The sequence below is a fragment of the Bidens hawaiensis genome, unplaced genomic scaffold (assembly GCF_021521415.1).
Source record: "Bidens hawaiensis isolate Kalapana, Puna unplaced genomic scaffold, B.hawaiensis_p1.1 tig00019316_1, whole genome shotgun sequence".
Classification (NCBI taxonomy): Eukaryota; Viridiplantae; Streptophyta; class Magnoliopsida; order Asterales; family Asteraceae; genus Bidens; species Bidens hawaiensis.
The window spans coordinates 258161-284788 of NW_027492926.1; positions in this window are offsets into that span (position 1 = coordinate 258161).

Sequence of the window (26628 nt, forward strand, 5' to 3'; positions counted from 1 at the left end):
ATACTAAGTCATCCCCTCGGGTATCTTATAACCCGGACCATCATGGCTTAGGAAATAACCAAGTCAAATTTACTATTATAAACATTCAGTTATACTTGATGCTCAGCGATACCGCAGCATCGAGGACTTAGCTACTACCAATATACACGAGATAATCCCCTCTCGGACATTACTTAGGTCCGGCCCAACATGGTGGAGGCATTAGCAAGTGTGGTGCGGTGTACCCACCGTCTACCCACATATGAAAGGATCCAAACAAACGTATACAATAGCCTGAGGGCCAGTTATTACTTTTGTTTATAAAGTTTTAGGGATTCATAATCCCATGCAAACATTTAACGACTTGTTTATAAAAGTTGGATGTATTCACCTTTCTTCTTGTTTGGTTTCTTTCACTTGTTTTGTATAGTCTTGTTACCCCGGACCTATAGTACGAGAATAATGTTTCGTAAGTACTAGATCAACGATCTAGCTTTAGACCTTTAGTCCGTTTGCATAACCTTTACCTTGACATTTATCTCTTTATAAAATACAAGGACCTCTAATCCTTTCTTTAATTATTTATGCTCTACTTGGACCGCATTTCTACTTGGAGGAAAGTCGAGAGAGTAACTAGGTAGGATTATAGCACGCACTTCGAGAAAAAATTTGTCGGGATATCGACATATCGGGGTTATGGCACGCTTATCGAGGTTATGTGTGTGTTTTGGAGTGTGAGAATGGGTGTGAGGTCCCCCCCCCCACGACTGCCCTATTTATAGCGAAAATTCTGCAACTTCGCGTATCGCGAAGATGCACTAGCTTTGATGAGTCGCCTCGTAGGCTTGCCACGTGTCGCCACGTGTCACCGCGTGGTGACACGTGTCCCGTGATGTGTTTCACGGCGATGCGAGCATTCGAAGTGCAAAGTGCGCCATCAAAGTGCCACATTGCACACATCGCCCTTCACCCGAGCCCGTGCGCGTGCGCGACGGGTGCTTCGCACCCTCCGCTAGGACTAGGGAGAGTGGTTAGCCACATAAGAACATTATCATGGAAAGTGCCCTCCTTATAAAGTGTTTTCCTTTTCTTCCTTCTTCCGATGTGGGATGGAGACTCCTTACTTTATTCCCTTAACATAAGCTTATTTTCATTCTTTATCTTATTTTACACATTATTTATACCATAAATATTTTTAGTCCCTCATCTTTATTATTTGTCAAAATTGGACCATATTTTTCATGATGTTACATCCTCCCCACCTTAGAATGAATCTCGTCCTTGAGATTCGCTAGAACAGATGTGGGTATTTATTTCTCATTTCTGACTCTAACTCCCAAGTAAGCTCGGGTCCTCTTCGAGAATTCCATCGCATCTTGACTAACTTTAGCCTTCGACGTTTAAGTTGCTTAACTTGGAAATCCTCAACTTGCAGAGGTTGTTCTACAAATTTTAGATTTTCATTGACTTAAGACATCCTTTAAGGGCATGGCTAAAGTTTCGTCAGCTAGACATTTACGTAAGTTGGAGATATGAAATACATCATGTATTCCTTTCATTTCTTCTGGCAATCGTAAACGATAAGAAACAATACTGATTCGCTGGAGTATTTCAAATGGTCCTACGAAACGAGGACTTAACTTTCCTTTCTTGCCGAATCGTACGAATCCTTTCCATGGTGATACTTTTAATAAAACCTTATCGCCTACTTGAAATTCCAACGGCTTACGGTGGGCGTCTACATAGCTCTTTTGTCGGTCTCTTGCCCTCTTAAGTCGTTCATGAATTTGTAACACTTTATCCGTCGTTTCTTGGACGATCTCGGGTCCAGATATTTGATTATCTCCCGTTTTGGACCAACATACAGGCGTCCTACATTTTCGTCCATACAAAGCTTCAAATGGTGCGGCTTGAATACTTGTGTGATAACTATTGTTATACGAGAATTCCATCAGAGACAGGTGATCATCCCAACATCCGCCTAAATCGATCACACAAGCTCGGAGCATGTCCTCAAGCGTTTGAATTATTCTTTCGCTCTGCCCATCAATTTGAGGATGATAAGCAGTGCTAAGATTCAACTGAGTTCCTAACGCTTTTTGGAAACTATTCCAGAAATGAGACATAAATCTACTCTCTCGATTTGATATGATAGATAGTGGCACACCATGCAATGAAACGATGTTGTTCACGTATATTCGTGCCAATCTATCCATAGAATAAGATTCGTTGATAGGTATGAAATGAGCGGATTTTCTTAACCTATTAATGATGACCCAAATAGCATTGTGTTGTCGGGTAGTTTTTGGGAGTTTCGTAATGAAATCCATTGTTATCATCTCCCATTTCCATACATGAAGTTCAGGTTGTTGAAGCAAACCTGAAGGCTTTTGATGCTCTGCCTTGACTTGTAAACAAGTTAAACACTTAGCAACATACAAAGAAATATCTCTCTTCATTCCATTCCACCAGTAGTTCGGCTTAAGATTTTGATACATTTTATCAATACCGGGATGCATCATGTACTTTGATTTATGAGCTTCACTCATAATCCTTTCACGTAGATCACCAATTATCGGTACCTAGATTCTATTTCCGAGTCTTAGTATGTCGTTATCTCCCTTGACTAAAGAATCAATGGTGCCGTTACGCTTTTCCTCAGAGATATGATTTTCTTCAATTGCTTGTTTTTGAGCCTTCTTGATTTGTTCGATTAAGTCTATTTGTAGCTCCAATCTCAAGGATCGAACTCTTTTGGGCTTCTCATGTTTTTTTGGCCCAATGCGTCAGCTACCACATTTGCTTTTTCCTTCGTGATAGATGATTTCACAGTCGTAATGTGTAACAGCCCAGCTACCGCCGCACCATAATATTGTCCGCTTTGGCCAGGACTACCACCAGTGCCTCACGGATTTGCTTTTAGTTGCCCAGGTGGAGACTTCCCAGGAGGTCACCCATCCTTATACTACTCCCACCTGAGCACGCTTAACTGTGGAATTCTCCTCTCATCCACTACCATTAAGCGCCCAAAACGCGTTATGATGGGGAAGGTATCCACCTCCTTATAAAGAAGGCTTAGTTCTCCTCCCCAACTGATGTGGGATGTCACAATCCACCCCCCTTAGGGGTCCAGCGTCCTCGCGGGACCTGGCACCATTAGTCCGGCCGTGGCTCTGATACCATCTGTAATAGCCCAGCTACCGCCGCACCATAATATTGTCTGCTTTGGCCGGGACGTACCACCAGCGCTTCACGGATTTGCTTTTGGTTGCCCAGATGGAGACTTCCCAAGAGGTCACCCATCCTGATACTACTCCCACTTGAGCACGCTTAACTGTGGAATTCTCCTCTCATCCACTACCATTAAGCGCCCAAAGCGTGTTATGATGGGGAATGTATCCACCTCCTTATAAAGAAGGCTTAGTTCTCCTCCCCAACCGATGTGGGATGTCACAATAGCCCAGCTACCGCCGCACCATAATATTGTCCGCTTTGGCCGGGACGTACCACCAGCACCTCACAGATTTGCTTTTGGTTGCCCAGGTGGACACTTCCCAGGAGGTCACCCATCCTGATACTACTCTCACCTGAGCACGCTTAACTGTGAAATTCTCCTCTCATCCACTACCATTAAGCGCCCATGTAGGTCCCCCCGGGGCGTCGCCGATCGATACGAGATCCGCACGAGGTCTAGGAGTGCGGAATCCTCCTAGACTCGTTTATGGTGTACAGACGAATAACACAAACACGTACACGATCAAGTACACAAACAAATACTAGAACGGGATAAACAAATCTGCAGATTCATATATAAAATAATCACGTTACATACCGTAACAAAAACAGAAAAACACGACTGACCCGAGGTGAGCTCTACCTCGGGTCGTCTCACACGACTCTAGTCTCTTACTCTCTCTCAATAAACAAGCTGCTCAAACACACACTGATTTCTAGATTCCTAAAACTAAACAAGACACAACTATATATAGACAAACATTCACGGGCCTGGGCTTCAGTAGGCGAAGTTGTGCTAACTTCGCCTATGGCGAAGTTGTGATAACTTCGCCTAAGGCAGAAGTTGTTACAACTTCGCCGTTGGTGAAGTTGCTCTAACTTCGCCTAAGGCGAAGTTGTGCTAACTTCGCCTGTGGCGTTCCGCTGGTCAGAATTGCATAGCGACGGTCACAAAATGCACCAACAGTCTCCCCTTTGACCGTTGCTCTCAATTCTAACAAACACGAAAGATCATCTGTTACAAAACATGCACCAACAGACTCCCTCTTAACTGATGATCTTCTGTTTGCAGTCAACCAGCCGTGTCAGAAACTGTCCTGTAGCTTCACAAATCTACCAATCACCCAGCGTCTTCCATATCAGATCTCCCCTTCAGTGTAAGCTTCTCCGACTATAACGATTGAGGTCTTTGTAATGCATGCATCCTCGTGCCAATAGATCATCTCAACCAATCACGTGAGTCCATCTGACTTCACCACCACATGAAGTTGGGCTTCCTCCACAACTTCACCAACTCGTCGGCATACGATAAGGTTTAATCTTCAACTACTCAACATCAAGTGATCAATTTCATCACAAAACCATCCTGACAGAATCTAACACACTACCATTAAAAAATCTGAAGCATCTTCAATCACTAGGGATAACGATCAGGAACATAAACACTTTAATTCCCGGTTAAATCCAACTTGTTCCAGAATCTTCACTCTAATAAATAAGCATCACGTTTCAGGATCCAATTCTCGAACGCCTTGAAAATAACAAAAAAAATATGCTCTGACCGCAATCCAGTAATGACGAAAAACCTTCAGTTCAATTTGACTTTCTTCGGTTGGTCACCACGAACAACAACAATTTCCTTTCCCACAAACACCCGAATATGTGTCACTATCCAGTTTCAAACAATAACCCATTCACAACCTCAACTCCAAATCAGAGTTGACACGTATTTGTTCACACGTAAGATCAAGAGATAACAAGATCACTCGTTGACGGAACAACATCTTCGGTCTCACAATAATCGTGTACACCTGGCCATACAGACGAAAACTCCAAACAAATTTTTTTTTTTTTTTTTTTTTTTTTTTTTTTTTAACTTCACCTGGCTGCTAACTTCACCTGGCCATAACTTCGCCTGGCTGCTAACTTCGCCTGGCCATAACTTCGCCTGGCCTGTTCATAACTTCGCCTGTTCATAACTTCGCCTGGCCTGTTCATAACTTCGCCTGTTCATAACTTCGCCTGGCTATAACTTCGCCGAGAAGTCAACTTCGCCTAAAGTCAACTTCGCCTGTTCATAACTTCGCCAGACCTTATATCTTCGCTGAAACCCTACGAACAGTGACGGCAACTTCGCCTGATGAACAATAACTTCGCCTGAAGAACTGTTCGGCCAGAAACGCACAGAAACGTGCCAGAAACACCAAAACGCAGATCTCGAACCATAGCGTAAGAGCCTAAGGCTCTGATACCAATTGTAGGTCCCCCCGGGGCGTCGCCGATCGATACGAGATCCGCACGAGGTCTAGGAGTGCGGAATCCTCCTAGACTCGTTTATGGTGTACAGACGAATAACACAAACACGTACACGATCAAGTACACAAACAAATACTAGAACGGGATAAACAAATCTGCAGATTCATATATAAAATAATCACGTTACATACTGTAACAAAAACAGAAAAACACGACTGACCCGAGGTGAGCTCTACCTCGGGTCGTCTCACACGACTCTAGTCTCTTACTCTCTCTCAATAAACAAGCTGCTCAAACACACACTGATTTCTAGATTCCTAAAACTAAACAAGACACAACTATATATAGACAAACATTCACGGGCCTGGGCTTCAGTAGGCGAAGTTGTGCTAACTTCGCCTATGGCGAAGTTGTGATAACTTCGCCTAAGGCAGAAGTTGTTACAACTTCGCCGTTGGCGAAGTTGCTCTAACTTCGCCTAAGGCGAAGTTGTGCTAACTTCGCCTGTGGCGTTCCGCTGGTCAGAATTGCATAGCGACGGTCACAAAATGCACCAACAGCCCAAAATGGGTTATGATGGGGAAGGTATCCACCTCCTTATAAAGAAGGCTTAGTTCTCCTCCCCAACCGATGTGGGATGTCACAATAACTTGTAACGCCCGTGAATTTCTGGTTTAAGGATTTAAATCATGTAAAGTATGTATACTTCTCGAGAGTTATCCGGCATATTTCATTGACCCTATCATCTTTCCGGTACGTTAAGTCATATAATCTTTCCTCACAAGTTGCCATATCCCTTAAATTAAAAGGGCTTGAGTGTAACATGTTTATTTATATCATAAAAAAATAAAACCTAAACCCTAGCCCCATTCTACAGCCGATCGGACCAAAGAAGCCCCCCCCTCGATTTTTCTTCTTTCCAGCCAAGGTATGAGCGTAAAACATCAATTGAAGGTTAGTTCTACGATTCCCCATGTCTTTTACACCTTAATTGATCTTTATATTACGCGTATTGATCGATAAACGACTTGTTTTAGGTTAACCGGGTGGCTGTCCAATTGAGCGGTTTCGGGACTGTTTTGGTTGAGGTTTTTACACCAAAATCTTCCTAGGTATTTCTAGTATAACATACTTAAAAATCATGTTCATTGGTTTTCGTTAGATTGGTCAACTAGTTGTAGTTTGATTGTTAGTGTTTGGTTGACTAGAATTGTAGTTTGATGCGTTTAATACGAGGGTTGAATTGATTAATGACCAATTCAGCTTGGGGGAACTTGGTTGATGTACGGGCTATTGAAAAATCATTTTTATAAGTTATGGGGCTGAATTGGTTGTCGGTTACTCAGCGGATCGGTACAACGCGCAATTGCGTTTATTGAATAGTTGGTGCGTTTTACTTGCGAGTTACCGACCCATTTGACTTGTGTAGCGTCGTGTGGACTTGTTGGCTGTGATTTTACCATATTGGGTCCACACGGGGCTAAGTTGGATGTTAACGGCCTAAACGACTCTTAAACGTGCGTGTTAGTGTCACCTAGTGCTTGCGGGGGTAAATTGGGAGTTCTTTATTCCCGAGAGTATCTAAGGGTTGTGTTGGTGAATGAAAGGCCCCGGGGGCTGTTATGATTGAGTTTGATGAGGTCGAGGCTTTAGGTAACTCGAACCAGGTTAGAACGTCTCGTAGGATAAACGAGTCCTTTCGATGTCGATTGTAATGTTTGTATGTAAACCGACATGTGTTTGAGTTTTGGGATTACTTAGGGATTACCTAGCTCGTGGTGAATACGTGTCTTATGTCAGGTGAGTTCATGATGCCCCTTTTTACTCTTTTAAGATTTTGGGCTAGCATGCACACCTAAGCGATTTTGCTTGATGAATTGTTTAAAATTATTTTGGATGGGCTTACTTGTATAGGGTAGGCCTTGAGATGATATTATCGTATGTATGTATGTATTTATTATTGTGTGGCCAATATTTGGCGATGTTAGTAGTCGTTGGATGAGATGTTACGTGTTTGGGTTGTACGTTTGCTCGACCCTGATGTTGTTACTTGGATGTTATATATATATATATATCTATATATATATATATAGGGATGTACTTATAAAGATGTTTAAATATACATGTATGTATATATATATATATAAGGATGATTATTTATTGATGATGATGGCCTAAATGATGTATCCCTTTTATATTTTAAAATCCTTGGAATGACTATTATGATTATTATTATTATTGATGTTATTTATTAAAACTTGAACTCACTCAGCTCAAGCTGACTTTGTGTGCATGTTAGTGTGAGTTTTAGGTTAGTAGGAGGATGTCTTATCACTTGGACGTGCACGAAGCTACTTGGACGGTGAAGGGCATACGTGGATGGAAGATTTCAATATTAAACATATAGTTTAAAAAAAAGGTTTTATCAAATATATTTAAATTGGTTTTAGGCATGACTCCCGGATTTTGGGAACTTATTTTATTAATTATCGTTTTCCGCTGAATTATACTCTGAGTTGGTTGTTTTAAATGAACTGTTTTCAAGTTTAAGTATTTTTATAAGTATGATGGATAAATACCAACTGTAGGATTCCCGGGATTCGGGGTCTTACATAATGGTTCAAGGTTTCCATCCTTCTTCTTTGACGCATGTTAAGTTCTTTCTGATCAAAGATGCGCCTTAAGCTCTTATGATCAGTGTACACGATAAACTTGACTCCATAGAGATAGTGCCTCCATAACTTTAGGGCAAAAATTAATGCACCTGTTGAGTCGGATATATGATAAGGAAGATTGGAATCTTCTCAACCTCCTCTGAAAACGGCTAAGTATGGACTTTGAGCAAGCCTAGACGATCGAGCATGGCTTTACTACTTCGAGCAAGGTCTTCAGAACCTTAAATGGTTGATCCTTCTAAGTGTTAAGGCTTCTAGCAAGCTACACTTCAACGAGCAAGAGTATTCTTCTATCGAGCATGGATTGCCAATCGAGCAAACAGCTTGATCATACAAGTTTTAACCAAGTGTTACGAGCACAGGATGATCGAGCACATGGGGACAAGCATGGATGCAATAAGAAGATGTCACGTGATCAAAGCAAGGACTTCGAGCACAGTTAAGCTCACGAGCAAGATTTACATCCAAGCATGCTAAAGATTGCTGAATAAGAAAAGCTGAAGACATCAAGAAGAATGAGCTTGCTCGATGGACAAGTTCAAGCAAAGCATGGACTAGTCAGAAAGGATGAAGTCTACTCGAAGGGAATATCTTCTCTGAAGATATTCTAAGTAAAGTATGCTCGAGGATACTCATCGAGCATACCTAGCATAGTGAGCTTGCTCGAGCAAGATTGTTATCTTGCTCGAGGACTCAACAATTGTATTCTTTTGAATTTCATTATGTAATGATTAGGAACTTCTAGAAGGAATGTCAAGGTCTATAAATAGGGGTCCTAGGATACCTTTTAGGACATGGATTTCCAGACGGAATACAGGCTGGCACACACTGAATATGAAAAACATTCCAAAGAATATTCTTTTGTTTTTCCTTGTACAGCCGCCGCCGCCGTCACACGAAACCCTAGACATTCCTTTCACTGTTTCATTAATGATATATTTAATACAATGAATCTTTGTCTTTGAATGGGCATTTATTGATTATCTATTATTGTTTTGTGTTTGCTATTTACACTCCTTCGTTCCCACTCGTTGGATATCCTGATTCCGCCGAGATATTCAACAGGCCTTTTGGGTATTCGAGTAGGTGTGTTCTTGTCAACCTCTAGAAGGTTTCACCCGATTCACGGTCCTGACAAGTGGTATCAGAGCATGAATAAGCTCGCTAAAGGCCACGAGACTGAAGGGGTGTGATAAATCTTGAAGCTTTACTCTGTTTTTACTGCTACAAATCTCAGCTCTGACAAAAATGGAAGACCAGGAAGTTTCCACCAACAATATTCCAAGGTTGCTTGGATAGGAAAACTTCATCAAATGGAAGGTGCTCTTTGAAGAAGCCGTCAACTACAACGACCCAGAGCTTTGGACTTCCATAACTGAAGGAAACTATGTTCCCTCAACAGCTCCAAACAACAATGCCACCATTGAGCTAAAATTGAAGACGATAAGGCTTTGTCTATGCTGAAGTTAGGGCTTTCTTGGGAAATTTTGACAACTTCCAATCATCATAAGAATGCAAAGGGTATGTATGATGCAGTTATCGAAATGTTTGAAGGGAATACTGAACTTAGAGACATCAAGAAAGATAGACTGAAGCAGCAACTAGACAGGTTCAAGTTTAAGGACGGGGAAAGACTGAAATCAGTGTTGCAGAGGTTTATGACAATTGTTAACGACATAAGAACAACTGATTTACAAATCTCTGACTTTGAACTGAACAAAAAGCTTTTATCATCATTATCTGGAGAATGGTACCCTGCTAGCAAGTTTATCAAAGAAAAGGCCAGTTTTCCGAACATCAAGTTAGATGATGTGATTGCCTTTCTAAAGGCTGTAGAACAATGCTCTTGTAGCACCAATGGGAAACCTCTCAATCAAGACCCAACAGCCTATTATTGAGGAAACATCAGACACAAGTTCAACTTGCAGTGGCCAATCAAGATTCAATGTTCAGCTGATTGAAGATGACACTCCCTCTGCAGCAAATGGGCAGTCAACATTCTTGCAGAACAATAATGCTCAAGGAACAGATTATCAAGCATTATTTTCATGTTTACCGAGTCATATCACGCTTTTGTAGCCAAGAATCTAATAAACACAAGCATTGTCCAAGAAGATCTAGAACAAATAGATACTGATGATTTAGAGGACATGGACATAAAATGGCAAGCAGCTATGTTGGCAGTAAGAAGCAAACGGTTGTATAACAGAACTGGCATAAAAAGTTTCAATGGACCAAATGAAAGAATTGGGTTTGACAAATCAAAAGCCATTTGCTGTAATTGTCAACAACTGTGTCATTTTGCTAGAGAGTGTAACATGCCCAAGCAAGTTGACAATCAAGTTAACCATAATCAATTATATCAGAACTAGAATCAGAACTTCCAGCAAAGAAATCAGATTTCCAACCAAAACCCCTATCAAAATCAGAACAGAACCCAACAACAAACATTTCAACCACAAAGAAACAATCAAATGCAGGTTCACTCAAATCAAAGTAGAACTACTCAAAACAATGTGAACCAGTAGAGAGATCAAGGAAATGTAGCTGTTACCAGGGTGCCACAGGATGGAGAATTTGATTGGAGCAATCAATCTGCTGAAATGGAAAAGGCAAATGTTGCATTCATGGCCAAAGTGCATGACAAGGCTGAATCCTCAAATGCTCAGGTACAATCTGATATTTCAATTTCTGATCTTCTTATTACCATTGATGAATTAAATCAGGAGATAGGAAAGTGGAAAACTGAGTGTGGAAGAAAGGAAGTCTTTTTAAATGTCTATGAAGCAAGTGAAGCAACTTATGCAAGTCAAATCAAAGGGCTTGAAGAGGATTGCATGATGGCATACCAAACCCAATCAAGAATGACAATTGAAATTGAAGGGTTGAAGAAGATGTATGTAGAAGAAAAAAATGAGGAATGCTGAATTGCTGATACACATGGAATTCTTGAAGAACCTTGTCTCCACAGGCAATATTGTGGGTTATGTTGATAAAATGACTGAAGAAGAGAAGTACAAAAAAGTGCCACCACCTTTTGTGATAGCTACCCACTGAAGGTAGACAAGGAGAACAGAAGTGAGTATCTTAAACAATTCAAGAATGTCTTTGATCATAAGGCTAAGTTTGTTAAGCAGTATGCTGATGTATTTGTGGACAAAGGTGGAGAGTTTGCTATAAAGCAGAGTGAGAAGCAAGAGATTGAGAAAAATGAAAAGATTGAAGGTGCGAAAAAGAAGTGGAGTGAATACTCCAGTGAAGACAGTAACAACAGCTGTGGGAGCTCTAAGTCATTTAAGAGCAAGAAAAAGAAAAAATCAAGCAAAAAGAAAAGTGATAAGATTCCTCTTCTACCAAAGATGACTCCAAAGTTGAAAAAGCACTATGAGAAGATTAGAAGAGAACATGTAGTGTTTGACATATGTGCAAGACCACAGCCTGTTATCAAGAAAGGAACAGAAGAAACTGTGAAATCTTCCTATGATCAGTCACATCCACCAATTTATCCAGTTTTCTCTAACCATGAGTTATTTGATATTGGGGATGTTGATTATGTTCCAAGGAAAAGGTCAGTTAAAGAAGAAAAAATGGAGCAGTTCAAGAACCCACTCCAAGCTCAAACCTGTTGTATTTGTCAAAGAAAAATATCATCTGGAGCCTGATCTGAACAAACCAATCAATGGACTTCAGCAATTCACTATGTCCTAAAACCTCCCTATGCTTTGATTTCCCCAAACCCAGTGACAAAATTAAAGACAAGCAATTGCTTGAAAACACAGGGAGTTATGCAAAGGTATGGTGCAAGAAGTGTGATGCATATGGTCACCACACTAACTCTTGTTGGTTTGAAGAGGAAGAATTTGAGGTTCCTGATATAGTTTGTGGGTTTGATATGAAAGGATACAAGAAAATGTATCAAAGATATTTAAATGAAGAAAGAGGCAATTCAGATGATGAAAAGAAGAGTTCAGTTCTTGAAAAGAGACTGAAACAAATTTTAAAGATCAAGGACGAACCAAGTGTATCAAGCAAACCTGCAAAGAACAGAAGATCTAGTGACAAAGGAAAAGAGAAGATTAGACCTGGTGTTCTCAATGGAGATGAGAGATTTCTGATGAAGCAGGGATTTGAACCAAAAGGGTTCCAATGGATGACTAAAAAGGAGGTGAATAAGGAAAAGAACTGTGTGATTGAGAAGACTGAAGAATTAATTATATCACAAGTTGTGAAGAATGGGTCAGATTTAGACATAGATGAAGAATGTGAAGTTGTGTATGAAGATCCACTTCCAGTTCCAGTTCCAACTCCTGATGAATCCTCCACTGACACTGAATTACAAACTGATGAAGTTTGTAAATCAGAATCCAACTAATTCAGTTTTATGTGTATGTGCAGGAACAGTCCTTGAACAACAATGATTTATGGTACATGGACAGTGGATGTTCTAGGCACATGACTTGTGACAAGAGTGCTCTGATCAACTATGAAAGAAAATATGAAGGGCCAGTTGCCTTTGGGAGTGATGAGAATGGAGGAAAGATAGTTGGAAGAGGAACACTCACCAATGGCATGGTATCCTTTGAGAATGTTCTACATGTTGAAGGACTTCAATACAATCTGTTGAGCATTTCTCAAGTTTGTGAGAAAGGATACAAGGTGGCCTTCAATGATGAACATTGCCTGATTTTGAAGCCTGAGTCTGTGATTCCAACTGAAATGATAAGATGATGGCTCCAAGAAATGCCAACCTCTATGAACTGAGAATGAACACTGTAACTTCAACAGGTGGTTCATGCTTTGTTTCAAAATCAACTGAAAATGAAACCAAGCAATGACATAGAAAGATGTGTCATGTGAACTTAAAGAACATGAACAAACTTGTAAAGGGAGAACATGTTGTTGGTCTTCCCACAAGAGAGTTCAAATTGGAAGAAAAATGCACCTCTTGCCTTAAAGGAGAACAACATAAATCCTCACATAAAAGCAAAATGATAAACACAATTGATGAGGTCTTCGAACTGTTACGCATGGATCCATTTGGTCCTGTAAGTGTTCCAAGTATTGGAAGGAAGAGTACTGCCTGGTGATCACTGATGATTATTCAAGATTTACTTGGGTATACTTCATGGGCAGCAAGGATGAAACCCCAGACCTGATCAGATCCTATATGCTAAAGATGGAAATTCAGCTTGAAAGGAAGGTGAAGGTCATTAGAAGTGACAATAGGACAGAATTCAAGAATTAAATTATGAATGAATTCTGCACTTCTAAGGGTATATTTCAACAATACAGTGCACCTAGAACTCCTGAACAAAATGGTGTTGCAGAAAGAAGAAACATAACATTAATTGAAGCTGCAAGGACCATGATTGTTGATGCAAATCTGCCAGTCACTTTTTGGGCAAAAGCAATCAATATTGCATGCTATGTGCAGAACAGGGTTCTACTGAACAAGGCTCAAAACAAGATCCCATATGAGGTTATCTTCAAAAGAAAGCCTTATGTGAAGTTCTTAAAGCCTTTTGGATGCAGATGGTCACTCCTAAATACAAAGGACTATTTAAACAAATTCTAGTCCAAATCACTGGAATGCTTCTTTGTGGGCTACTCATCTCATTCGAAGGCTTACAGAGTCTATGTGAAGGAGCACATGGTGGTCATTGAGTCATCAAACATAATTTTTAATGAAAACCATTTTAACAATGTTGATGGTCCCAAATGGCTGTTTGATCTAGAGAAAATGATCAAGTCATTTAAAATCTAAAATGAAGATATGGATGACAGTATGTACAGAACCAGCTTTGAAGAAAAAGGAAAAGATAAACAAGTTGATCTGGACAAACTGTGAACATCAGTTGCTCCTGAAGAAAATGGATTTAATTTTGGGAGAAGCACCCAAGGAGTAGCTGAAGTTGAAAGAAATAGACAGGAGGATGCTGTTGAAGTCTTAAATGAAGGTCCAAGTGATGTTGAAAGTGAACCTATTCAAAGTCAACAACCTGCTCAGACTGAAGGGATACATCAATTTGAAGATAGGTTTCAATCTTTGTTTGACTCAATGCAATTTGGAGTAAATGAAGCATCAACATCTGAAATCAATCAAACTCAAGAATCTAATGAAAGCCAAGAGAGAATTGAAGATGACTTTATTGTGTTAAACATGACAAATCTAGAGACAGAAGTATCTGCGCAACAAGTTGCGCAGACCACCTTTGTTGAAAGAAATCTCCCTGCAGAGAACATCATAAAAGACATAAATGAAAGAGTTACCAGAAGCTCATCTGAAAAACCCAATATCTGCCTGTATGCCTGCTTCTTATCCCAAGTTGAACCAAAGAACATCAATCAAGCATTAAAGGACAACAGCTGGGTAGAATCTATGCAGGAAGAATTAGCCTAGTTCAGAGACTTGCATGTATGGGACTTCGTGGACAAGCCCAGAGGCAAGTATGCTATTGGAACAAAATGGGTATTCAGGAACAAGAAAGATGAAAGGGGGATAGCGATCAAAAACAAAGAAAGATTGGTAGCTCTAGGATGCTTACAGGAATAAGGAGTGGACTTTGAAGAAGTCTTTGCTCCTGTTGCAAGACTAGAGGCTATCAGGATCTTTCTGGCATATGCAGCATCAATGAACATTAAAGTTTATCAACTTGATGTAAAATCTGCATTTCTGAATGGAAAGACTGATGAAGAAGTTTATGTCACTCAACCTCCTGGATTTGAAGACCCAGTACATCTAAACAATGTTTACAAGCTCAGCAAAGCACTTTATGGACTGCACCAAGCACCAAGAGCCTGGTATGATGAGCTGTCAAACCATTTGCTGGAAAATGGTTTCTGCAGAGGAGCCATTGACAAGACTTTATTCTACAAGAAAAGAAACAAAGATCTGCTGCTACTGCAAGTGTACGTGGATGACATTATCTTTGGCTCTACAAATGAACAAATGTGTAAAGAGTTTGAGCAAGTGATGAAGTCCAAGTACAAAATGAGCTCAATGGGGGAAATGAACTTCTTCCTTGGACTACAAGTGCAACAGAAAGCTGATGGAATCTTCATAAATCAATCAAAATATGTAAAAGAGATTCTTAACAAATTCAAGTGCCAAGACTTCAAGACAGTGTCCACACCAATGGACCCACATGAGAAAATTGTACCCGATGAAAAGGGGGAGCCAGTGGACCAGCATGAATATAGGGCCAAGATAGGATCATTGATGTATCTCACTGCATCTAGGCCAGCTATTATGTTTGCTGTGTGTGTCTGTGCAAGATTTCAAGCTAACCCTAAGGTGTCACATATGCTAGCAGTGAAGAGGATATTCAGATATTTGAAGGGAAAACTAGAATTGGGGATTTGGTATCCAAAGAACCCTTCCTTTGACTTGATGGCCTACATAGATAGTGACTATGATGGTTGCAACATGAGAAGAAAATCAACTTCTGAAGGATGCCAGTTTCTTGGGAACAGGCTGGTGTCTTGGCAATGCAAGAAGCAAACTAAAGTGTCAATTTCTACTACTGAAGCTGAGTATATTGCTACATGTGCTTGCTGTGCACAGGTTTTGTGGATTCAAAATCAACTGCTGGACTATGGTCTGAATTTCTTACTTACACTTATTTTAATTGATAATACTGCTGCTATGTTTATTGTTAAGAATATAGTCCAACATTCTAAGACTTAGCACATTGAAATAAGACATCATTTCATTAGGGACTGTTAGGAAAAAGGTAGATACATCTGATAATTTGGCTGATCTGTTCACCAAACCTTTAGATAAAACCCAGTTTTAATTTTTATTTAAGTGCCTAGGAATGATAAATGCTGTTGAAGTCTGATTTAGGATGTGTGCTAAGTGAGGTGCTAACTGATTATATGTGTTACTCACTTTGAATGTTTGAATGATAATTTGCTATGCTTAAATGATTATTCTAATTGCATGAATCATGTATGTGGCTAAATTATGTGAAAATCTTGGTGAAATATCTTGCTATTGTTGTTTACAGCATTTGGTACTTTGATCCGTGCATGAATGATGTATTTCTGTGATTCTAAGTACTTCAAGCATGAATCTGTGCTTGATAGTGTGCCTGTTGCTCCTCGAGCTCAAGCAAAGGCTCTTGAAAGACTATTCCAAGTCATTCGAGCACAGAATTTGATAGCTCAGCTGCTCGAGCACAGAATTTAGTCTTGAAAACTTTCCATGTATTTCGAGCATAACTCTGTGTTGCATGGTGTGTTTAACGCTCTTCGAGCACAAACAAACCATACTTGAACTTTCTCAAGTAACTCGAGCACAAATGATGTGTTCCTTGTGGTCGAGCATGGACATGTGTCTTGGAAAACTTTCTAAGTGGTTTAAGCACAAGTATACTGCTCGAGCACTCAGCTAAGTCTTTCGAGCACAATCTTTAATGATAAATCTTAAGTTTGCTCGAGTGACTTTCGAGTATGCTCGATGAACTTCTGAGCATGCTCGACAGACTTATGTAAATATCTAAATGATTTATATTGTCTAAATGAATGTGGTTTGATACTGTAACAATGTGTGCCTGTTAAAATATGCTTAAATGACAACACTGTTTTTAAAATCAATATTTCTCAATTGAACTTTTAAAAGGAAATGATTTTTAAAATGGTAAAAGTTTGTGACTAAGCAACACTGTTTTTGGTGAATATTTCATAAGAAAAATGATAATATTATCCAAGTTCCCAGCTTCAAAGAAGCTAGAAACTATTTTCTGTGGAGATTGAATCCAACCCAAAAATGGGAAATGATAGAAAACTGTTTAAGATAACTAACCCATGGATTATAAATTCAAAGGGCTTTGAGTACAGTCATTGGCAAAGTATGGTAGCTTTCCATAGTCTGCAGTTGTAATATGTGATATACACTTAAAATTGCTAAGTATGATGTGGTGAAATATTGGAAAATAAGGTATGTTCTCTAGCATATCTCTCTGAATGATACGCTGAAAGGTTATTATCCAATCATACAAGAGCCCGTTGGTGTTTCTGGTCTATAAGAATAACTATTAAGTATTTGAGCAGAAATAAATTATTGATATATGGCAAACCTCTCAAAAGAAAAGAAAAAGAAAGAGATTGAAAAGTATAAAAAAAATAAAAAGTATAATATATATATAAATAAGTTATCTAATTTCACGACTTAAGGGGCACTAAGGGAACTACAGGGGTGGGGCATACAAGTAAGTCCTAAACACGTTGAATGTAAGACATGTAAGTCCAGATGACATGTAAGTCCAACGTTCAACCTTACAGTCTTTTATCAAATAGAAAAATATAAATAAGTAACTGCTCTATTATACAAAAATTAATTTTGACCAGGGCATCAGGGGGTCGAAGTCAATTTGGGGTGATTTGGAGAAAGCTAAATACGCTTTGAGAAGAAATTAGAGGCAATCTGAAGCTATAGTGATAACCATTCCTAACTTATGCTCTAATTAAATCCTAAATGTATCACAGAAAGCAACGACCATTATGCTATACATGCTGTCAACTTGACTTGAGTCAAAATAACACTGACCATGAAGTGGTGTGATTGTTGTATTAAATAGTCTGATCCCATGTTAAGATCTTTCCAAATAATCTAAAATTAATTTTATTTTGAACTGGATTTTGATCTCTTATTTCACCTTAAACTAACTGTTTAGGTCAGCTCTTCAAATTGAATTAATCATTTTTAATTCGAGCAGAAGAACTAAGATTACTAAGCATGATAACATTGTGTGAATCATCTTATGTGACTTGTATGAATCATCAAGTGTTTCGAGCATGACTCTTACTTTTAAGCATATTGAAAAATTTGTGTTTCGAGGATGACTCTTACTTTTAAGCATACTGAAAAATTTGTTAAGTGTTTCGAGCATGCATCTTGCTTACGAGCACCTGAAATGAAGTGAATAGTTATGTATGTGTGTCGAGCATGACTGCATTCTTGTTTGTCAAGTACTTAGGGATTCGAGCATAGACGTGCGCTAAGTATATTGGCATGAGAGTTTGAGATTCAACAACTGGATCACTTTGTTAAGTTGTTCGAGCAAATTTGTAGACTAGACACTTAGGTTGTGAGTTCGAGTACAGGCATACGAATGATTTAATATGCTAAGGCTTTCGAGCATAAGGGTACCTCGAGCATAATTGAGCTTTTGTAATCTAAGTTAGTCGAGCAAAGGCTCTAACACATGCATCTCGAGCATAGGCCATTGTCATGATATAATTCTAAGTATCTCCAGCATGATGCATAGTCGAGTAAGGTTAGATTACTGGTGTGTCAGAAATTTGTATTTAATGAATTTTTATAAGTATAGTCGAGCACACTGCACCTCGAGTACGACTTATCACTCGAGCAGGCACTATGAAATTCATTAAAAATCTGGCTAAGGCATTGGCTAAGGCATTCGAGCCTACGTTCACCTGTGTACTAGTAATCAAGGACAATATTCCCAAGTACATCGAGCAAAGGTTTTATTATGTACTCGAGTATAGTTGGATACAGTTGTTAATTTGGCTGTATGCTTGAGCAAAGGAGGTACATTAAATTTGAAATTAAATGACAACTGTCGTGTGCTAGATGACAAACTGAGGTACTGTACCACCCAAATGTTAGGTATAAAAGGGGGACTTAGAAACTTTTTCACATATTTCTTCATCTTCCTCTTAAACCTAGACAAAAACCCCTTTGCTTGTGCTATTTCTTACTTGCTCGTTTACACAATTCTTATTTCGATTACAGCCATTAGCTCTGTTTTGACTTCGGTAAGATATCGTTATTCGATTATCTTCGCACCGATTTTGAAATTAGGGTTTTTCAATTGATTTTCGGACTAATTGTTTACTTGTTTTTGCAGGTACGCATATTACTACGGAACAGGTTATTGAAGACGCCATTAATCATCTATCTATTCTCATATATTAGTTTTGCAACCTTGTGTACTGACAACTTTACTTGTTTTTGCAGAACTGATGGCTTTCAAATTCGAAAAACGGCATAATATGTGTGCTCAGTTGGAGATAGACGATGACAACCGAGAGCTAGAGCCAACGATAAATTTTTTGAGTAACTCCAATATGAGGTTGGCTTTAAACAACAACCCCACAATATATAGAAATCATATTTCGGATTTTTGGGGGTCTGCAACATATGTCAATGACGTCAATGGAGAAAGAATTGAGGCGTCAGTTCTACATCATGACATTGAGATAACAGAAGCCTCAATCAGAGCTGCACTGGACCTAAATGACCATTTTGAAGCTCAGCCGTCCTACTCAGCCCTAAGATTACTAAGAGTCTTTCAAGAGACTATGGGCTACCAGGGAGGAGTTAAGGAGAGACAATTTCAAAAGGGTAGTTTTCCCTTAATCTACAGGTTCCTGATTCATCACGTAATCCAGTCCTTATCTCCTCGAAGAGGGACTTGGACTCTATTTAGCAGAGAGCTTGGGACTCTCACAGTGGCGATACTCTATCAGCAACCCTTTAACATTTCGAGACTTATTTTTCAAGGGTTGGTGTTCAATGCAGAGAGAGCAGAGGGTCAACGATTTCTCATGTATCTGAGGTTTTTACAAATTTTGATAGACCGTGTTTTTCCTGATCTTCAACGAACTGGTGAAGTGTTGAGATTGCAAAATCCCAATATTTGCAAAGGATTAAAAGATGCTAAAAGCAAATTTGTTGATAATGATGAATGGGATTTGCTCCCATGGTTGCTCGTACTAGCACTAGGAGCTATTGATGTACCAAGGACTCCAAGGAATAGTGATGATGAAGTTAGTGATGGTGCAAATGATGATGGTAATAGTGATGACGGTGACGATGGTGCGGAAGGTGGAAATGACATGATGATTGATAATGATGATGCTGCACAGGAGGCAATTGAGGTAAATGTGCCTTTGATTGAACAGGTTGCATATGAGGCAGAAACTGCAGAAATGGAGGTTCAGGAGAAGATAAATGAACCGGTTGTGAGTCCGATCACTCAAGTTACAGACCAAGTGGATGATGACACATTTGTAGCAAGTGTTGTATCTGATGTTGCTGCAACAATCCAGAAGATAACTCCACCATAATCACCACCACCTGAGGTTTACCATAATGATACAAATTCTGTGGAGCTAGATGATGTTAATGATGATATTTCTTCTTCACCAGCCACCACTGAACCTGCTTTATCTGACATTGAACCAATAGATAACATTCCTTCACCACCTCAATCAACCCAACCTATTCAAGATCAACCTGCCACTGAAACATCCCCACTACCTCATCCAACCCCATCTAAACCATATAAGGTCCCATCTCCTGAAACTGCTGAATCTGAACCGCTCTCTGAACCCGCTTCAAAGCCAAATCAAGAAACCCCATGATCAAGCCCTAACCTATATGATATCGTTTGGGAAAATGCCAAACTTGAATTTGAAAATATAATGTTGAAAGAACAAAATGCCATACTGACTACAAGGAACTCGACATTGGAAGCTGCCCTGAATGAAGCTCTATTGAAGATTCGCACCCTAGAGGGGCATTAAGAGGTTGAGAAGACCTCAGATGCACCAAAACAGGGGGAGAATACTGAAGGTGCAGAGATTTTAAGGGCAATTGGTGAATTATATGAAAGTTTTGAAGAGGAAGTGGTGGAGGTTGAACCATCAAATGCTTTCAACATGATAAATCAAGCATATGATGATGGAGACTCGGAGGATGAGGGGGAAGATAAGAAAGAAGAAGAAACCGAAGAAGAGATTTTGAAAAGAAAAGCAATGGGAAAGGGGGGTGGCACTTACTGATGATGATCTACATCCCCTGCCCTAACATACAATTCAATCTGATGATGTTCTATACAAAGAAAATGTAATTGATCCAGACATTGTAGAAGCTGAATCTGTAAGGACAACCATAAATTTGATGAATGAAGAGTTAGAATCCTTGGATCAAGAAGAAGAGGAGGAAATTCCTCAGGAAGTGCTTGAAGCACTTATAAACATGAAAGAAAGAGAAGAGGCAGATGAGAGGAGGATGAAAGAGGCTGACGAAGCAATAAAGGCTGCACTTGATGCCTTGAGAGAAAATATGAACATTGATGAACTAGAACAGGACAAAACTGAAGAACCTGTGACAGCTGAACAGGAAGAGCCTGAAATAATTGAACCTGAAATGCCTGAAACTGAATCTGTTGAGATTAAAATAGAAAAATACAATGAGCAAGAAAAGGGTCTGGGCATAAGAGAAGAACCTGAGACACCCAAGATGCCATGGAACGTATACGTCAAATTTATTGCACAATTTTTAATGCTCATAACACATTATGATATCTTGCTACATCCGGATGAGTACAGACCGGAAATTGTAGCTGCAGCCAGGAGGGCTCAAGAAGAGCAAAGAAAAGAACAGTGGGAGAAAAGCCAATTCTTGCTGACAGACACATCTAAACCTATCATAGAAGAAGTTGATGATAAGGATAACTATGGATCAGAAGAATCTATAACCTCAGAGTCAGTTGATGAGGAGATTATACTGGAAGGACCAGAAGTTGAAACACATCAGCCTAATACTCCTACTCCATCTCAGTTAAATTCGAAAAGAAAAGACACAGCTGAAATAGAAACACCAAAGTCCAAGAAACAAAAATCAGTGAAGAAAATGGTGTACAAATTGCGACTGGAAAAACTGGAAGAAATAAGGAGAGCTCAATCGGAAAGAAGTGAAGAACCTATGATTGAGGCTCTCCATGATCTTGAAGAAACTGTTGATTTAGATGATGAGAATGAAGATAAGGATGGTTTAAAGGACACTGAAAAGGAAAATGAAGATAGAGCTTACCTGATAAATCTTGAATATGATGAAAAGTATCTTCAAAGACTAACAAAAGAACAAATGGCCAAAGAAGCAGAAGGTTGGAGACAAAGGGATATACGAAGAGGATTTATGATAAAAGCTTGGTATAAGCCGGCATTTTTAAATTTACAATCCTTTGACTCCATTGATAAATTGTACAAAAAGGCTCTAGTAGATGACATGGAAAACATGGTAGAAGAAGTGAACAAAAGAAGAAAGACAAATGAGGACAAGGACTATGAATCCATGAAAGAGAAACATTATATTCAATTCCTTCAAATTCATGGTTTTGAGTATGAGTCATTGATCAAACTCACTCTGGAGGAATTAAAGAAGAAAGTGCAAAACATGAAAGACTCTCATGTAAGAAAACAGACCGCTGCAAAACTTGAAAGAGAGAAAAAGGAAAATGAGCAGAAAGAAAAGGAGAGAGTTGAATCTGAGAAGAAAGAAACTTAGGCAAAAGAATGGTTTGAAGACCCTCAGAGAGTCCAAACTTTAAAGGAGCTAGTAATGAACAAGGGTATGTCCGAAAAAGAATTTAACAGAATTCCCCATGTTCAACTATTGGAGATATACAAAAGGGAACAGAGAATGTACATGGGGACAGAAAGAAAGTCGGAGGAGCAAAGAAGAAAGATGGATGAATTAGTGAGAGCAGAAATGATGGGTGCTCTACACAGGAATGGAGTTGGTATGGGAAGATTGATTTCACAAACTGATGAGACTATCAAGAGATGGTATGTGGAGGAAGGGCTGGATAAGGCAAAGACAACTCAGCAAGGGAGCTCGAGCAGAACCCCAAGGTCTGAGAGTGTGAGGCCTGTGAAACCAAGAAATCTGAATCTGCCCACACATCTCTTCTTCGATAAACGATCAAAGACCTTGAGAGTCATTACTGAAGATAAGGAAGTACATCTCATCATCTTTAGGGATGATTTGAGAAATTTCAAAAAAGAACAATTGACCAGGATGGCTGAATTGACTTTGTATGACAATCAAATCAGAAGTCAACCATCTGATCAACAAAGAAATGATCTCTCGAAATTCATAAAAGAACAAGCAGAAAGGGGATTCCCATTCATGCAGCAAAAGAAGAAAGAGATCAGAAGTCAGACAGAAAGGGAGAAGCAAAACAGGAGGATAAACGAAGTACACACATCTGAGCTCTCCCTCTTTGATTCCAAGAAACGAAAGTTTGAAGCAAGCAGCTCACACCATAAAAGGAAGACCTTAAAGGAGTGCTTGGCAATGAGGGAAGTGATGCAGGAACCAAACTCAATGGTACAACAATCTGGGAGAATCACGTACATAATGTATAATCAACATAACGATTCAATCACTTCGAGAAACGAGTCTGGAATTCCCATTGCAGTGATAAGACAAGATGAAGATCTCCAGTTTATGCATCCAAAGGACCTGCAGAACTTGATCACTGCAAAATTTCGTTTGACTCCTCTGATTCCGTAGAGCTAGACATGATTAAACAGAAAGCAGCCTACGTGAAGAAAATGAAAGAAATTGCCAATGCAGAGAGGAGGAGAAGAAGATAGCAGAATGGAGCTCAAAGAGAATTAATTTCTTTCTGTTTATCTTTGTATTTTTGTTTAATTTGTATTTGATGTAAAAGAACTTTAATTTGTAATGCCCTAGGGGCAGAATTCCTACTTATGTAATGAAATGACATGTTCTCAAATGATATATTTTTTTTATGTCTGATACATGTGTAACTCTATGCAGGTATGTTTTGGTGCATCTGAGCTTTTTCCAATCTAGGGGAGATTGTTGGGTCAGATTTATGATAAGGAAGATTGGAATCTTCTCAACCTCCTCTGAAAAACGGCTAAGTATGGACTTCGAGCAAGCCTAGACGATCGAGCATGGTTTTACTACTTCGAGCAAGGTCTTCAGAACCTTAAATGGTTGATTTTTCTAAGTGTTAAGGCTTCGAGCTATTTAGGGACATCAGAGACTGTTGTCCCTGCAAAATTTCAAGTCCAAACAATATGCACATCACAACCTTAACCTAAATAGCCCGTAAGCGAGTGTTTCGGCATTACCGTAGCGGGTTTGGCTCGTTTATGACTTTTTAATCAAGTTTTCAGGTTCTTGTACTTCTAGGCAAGCTAGGTACAAGTCCTATACCACAAACCAAGCAATTTTTCATCAACATAACAGCCCTTAACTTAGGGTTTCGGCTAGTGCACAAAAACGAACTTTTGAACCGTAAAAACGCCGTTTCAACCCTTTAATCCGTGTTTATGGCCAAAAAAACTATCAAAACAGGTTCCTTACCGTGTTTATGATCAAAACATGTTTATGGACCATTTTTAGGATTTTTACACGGTTAGGAATGATTTTTAGTAACCAAGACATGTTTTTATGGTATTAAACGAGTTTAAACAAGTATAAAAGCTACTTATTTGAGCTTCTTACCTTAGGGTTTGAAGGTTTTCTGGAAACTCAGGTTTAGAGCTGCTTGGACCTTAATTTTTATCAACTAAAATGAATAAACAAGCTTCCAAAATAAGTTTTATAAAAAGAATGAGGGTGGGGGTGGGCTGCGGCCGGGATTCCTTATGGGCCCCCTTTGGGCTGTTTTGGCCCAATATTCTGATTTCTCAAGCCCAAATATGAAAATCCCGGTCCAAATTTAGTTCGGGTTCGGTTTTTGGCGCGAAAAACTTATCGGGTGCGTTAAACAGCGCGAAAACGAGTGTTTTTCGGCTAGTTTTGTGTAAAATTATAAAAACATACTATATGTTTGTAAAAATCAAAAATATTTTCACGGATCGCTTAAAACATTTCAAGTAAGTGTTTGGTAAGTCTTTTTCGGCTTACCGGATGATACAATGCTTGGTTTGTAACTATCTTTTGCGTTTAAATCTATAGCGGGTAGTTAAACGAGCATATTTTCGTTTAACTTGTTTGCTATCAAACTTAGGCCATATTTCTAATATTTTAGCTTGTGTAGATCGTATATCACTTATAGATGGCCCCCCGAGATATCTGGGTCATAACCTTACCCGTTCGGTTAATCGTTCGTTTGTTAAGCAAACGGCGTTTATTTGCTTAATCGGTAAATACGTACTGAGGTGTACCTTGTTTTGGCTCAAATGTCACATTCTCCCCCCGTTAGAAAATTTCGTCCCCGAAATTCGATTATTCAACTTTGTCTTTGTTTGGAAACAGGTGCGGGTATTTCTTTTTGAATTCAGATTTCCGCTCCCACGTGAATTCGGGTCCCCTTTGTGAATTCCACCGAACTTTGACTAGAGATATTTTGTTGTGTCTTAATTGTTTTATTTTTCCCTCTAATATTTCCACCGGTTCTTCAACGAAATTCAATTTTTCGTTTATGTTTAAGTCTTTTGATGGCATGATTTCGGTTTCGTCAGTAAGACACTTTTTCAGGTTCGAAACGTGAAAGACATCGTGAATAGAACTCGACTCCACAGGAAGTTTTAGTCGGTAAGCTACCGGACCTATCTTAGAAATGACTTCGTATGGCCCAATGTATCGCGGGGCTAGTTTACCGGTTTTTTCGAATCGAATGACGCCTTTCCACGGGGATACTTTCAGAAAAACTTTGTCGCCTATTTCAAAGGATAAAGGCTTTCTACAAACATCAGCGTAGCTTTTCTGTCGATCTCGGGCGATTTTCAATTTGCTTGTGATCTTACGGATTTTGTCAGTGGTTTCTTGAATCAAGTCAGATCGTGTAATTTGGGTATCTCCAACCTCAGTCCAGCACAAGGGTGATCTATATTTCCGTCCGTATAGCGCTTCATACGGTGCCGCATGAATGCTACTGTTATAGCTATTGTGTACGAAAATTCAACCAGTGGAAGATGTTGATCCCAGTTTCCACCGAAGTCTAGTACACAAGCGCGAAGCAAATCTTCTAAGGTTTGAATGATTCGCTCAGACTGACCGTCGGTTTGGGGATGGTAGGCGGTACTTAGGTCAATTCGGGTTCCCAAAGCTTCTTGTACTGCTTGCCAGAAACGAGAGGTGAAATGGCTATCGCGATCAGGAATAATTGAAACGGGTACGCCGTTTCAGGATACGATTTCATTGATGTAGATGTGAGCAAGTTTTTCGGTTGTGTAAGTGGTTCGGATTGGAAGGAAGTGTGCGGACTTGGTTAATCGGTCAACTATCACCCATATTGCATCATTTCCTCGGGAAGTTTTTGGGAGGTGTGTTACAAAATCCATGTTAATTTGTTCCCATTTCCATTGTGGTATTTCCGGTTGGTGCAACATTCCCGAAGGTTTTTGATATTCAGCCTTAACCCTTGCACAAGTTAAACATTTACTGACATACGTGGCTATATCCTTTTTCATACCGGGCCACCAATAATACTCCTTCAAGTCCTTGTACATCTTATCTGTTCCTGGGTGAATGGAGTATTTAGACTTATGGGCTTCGTCCATGATCAAGTCACGCAGATTGCTGAAAGTGGGAATCCAAACTCGATTTTTGTAGTATAGAATTTCGTCAGTTCTTTCTTCAAAATGTTGTTCGGTTGCATGCAAGTTTTCATCTTCCAAGTGATCTCCTTTTAGAGCTTCGTTTTGAGCAATACGAATTTGTTCGGTGAGACTGGTTTGGATGATC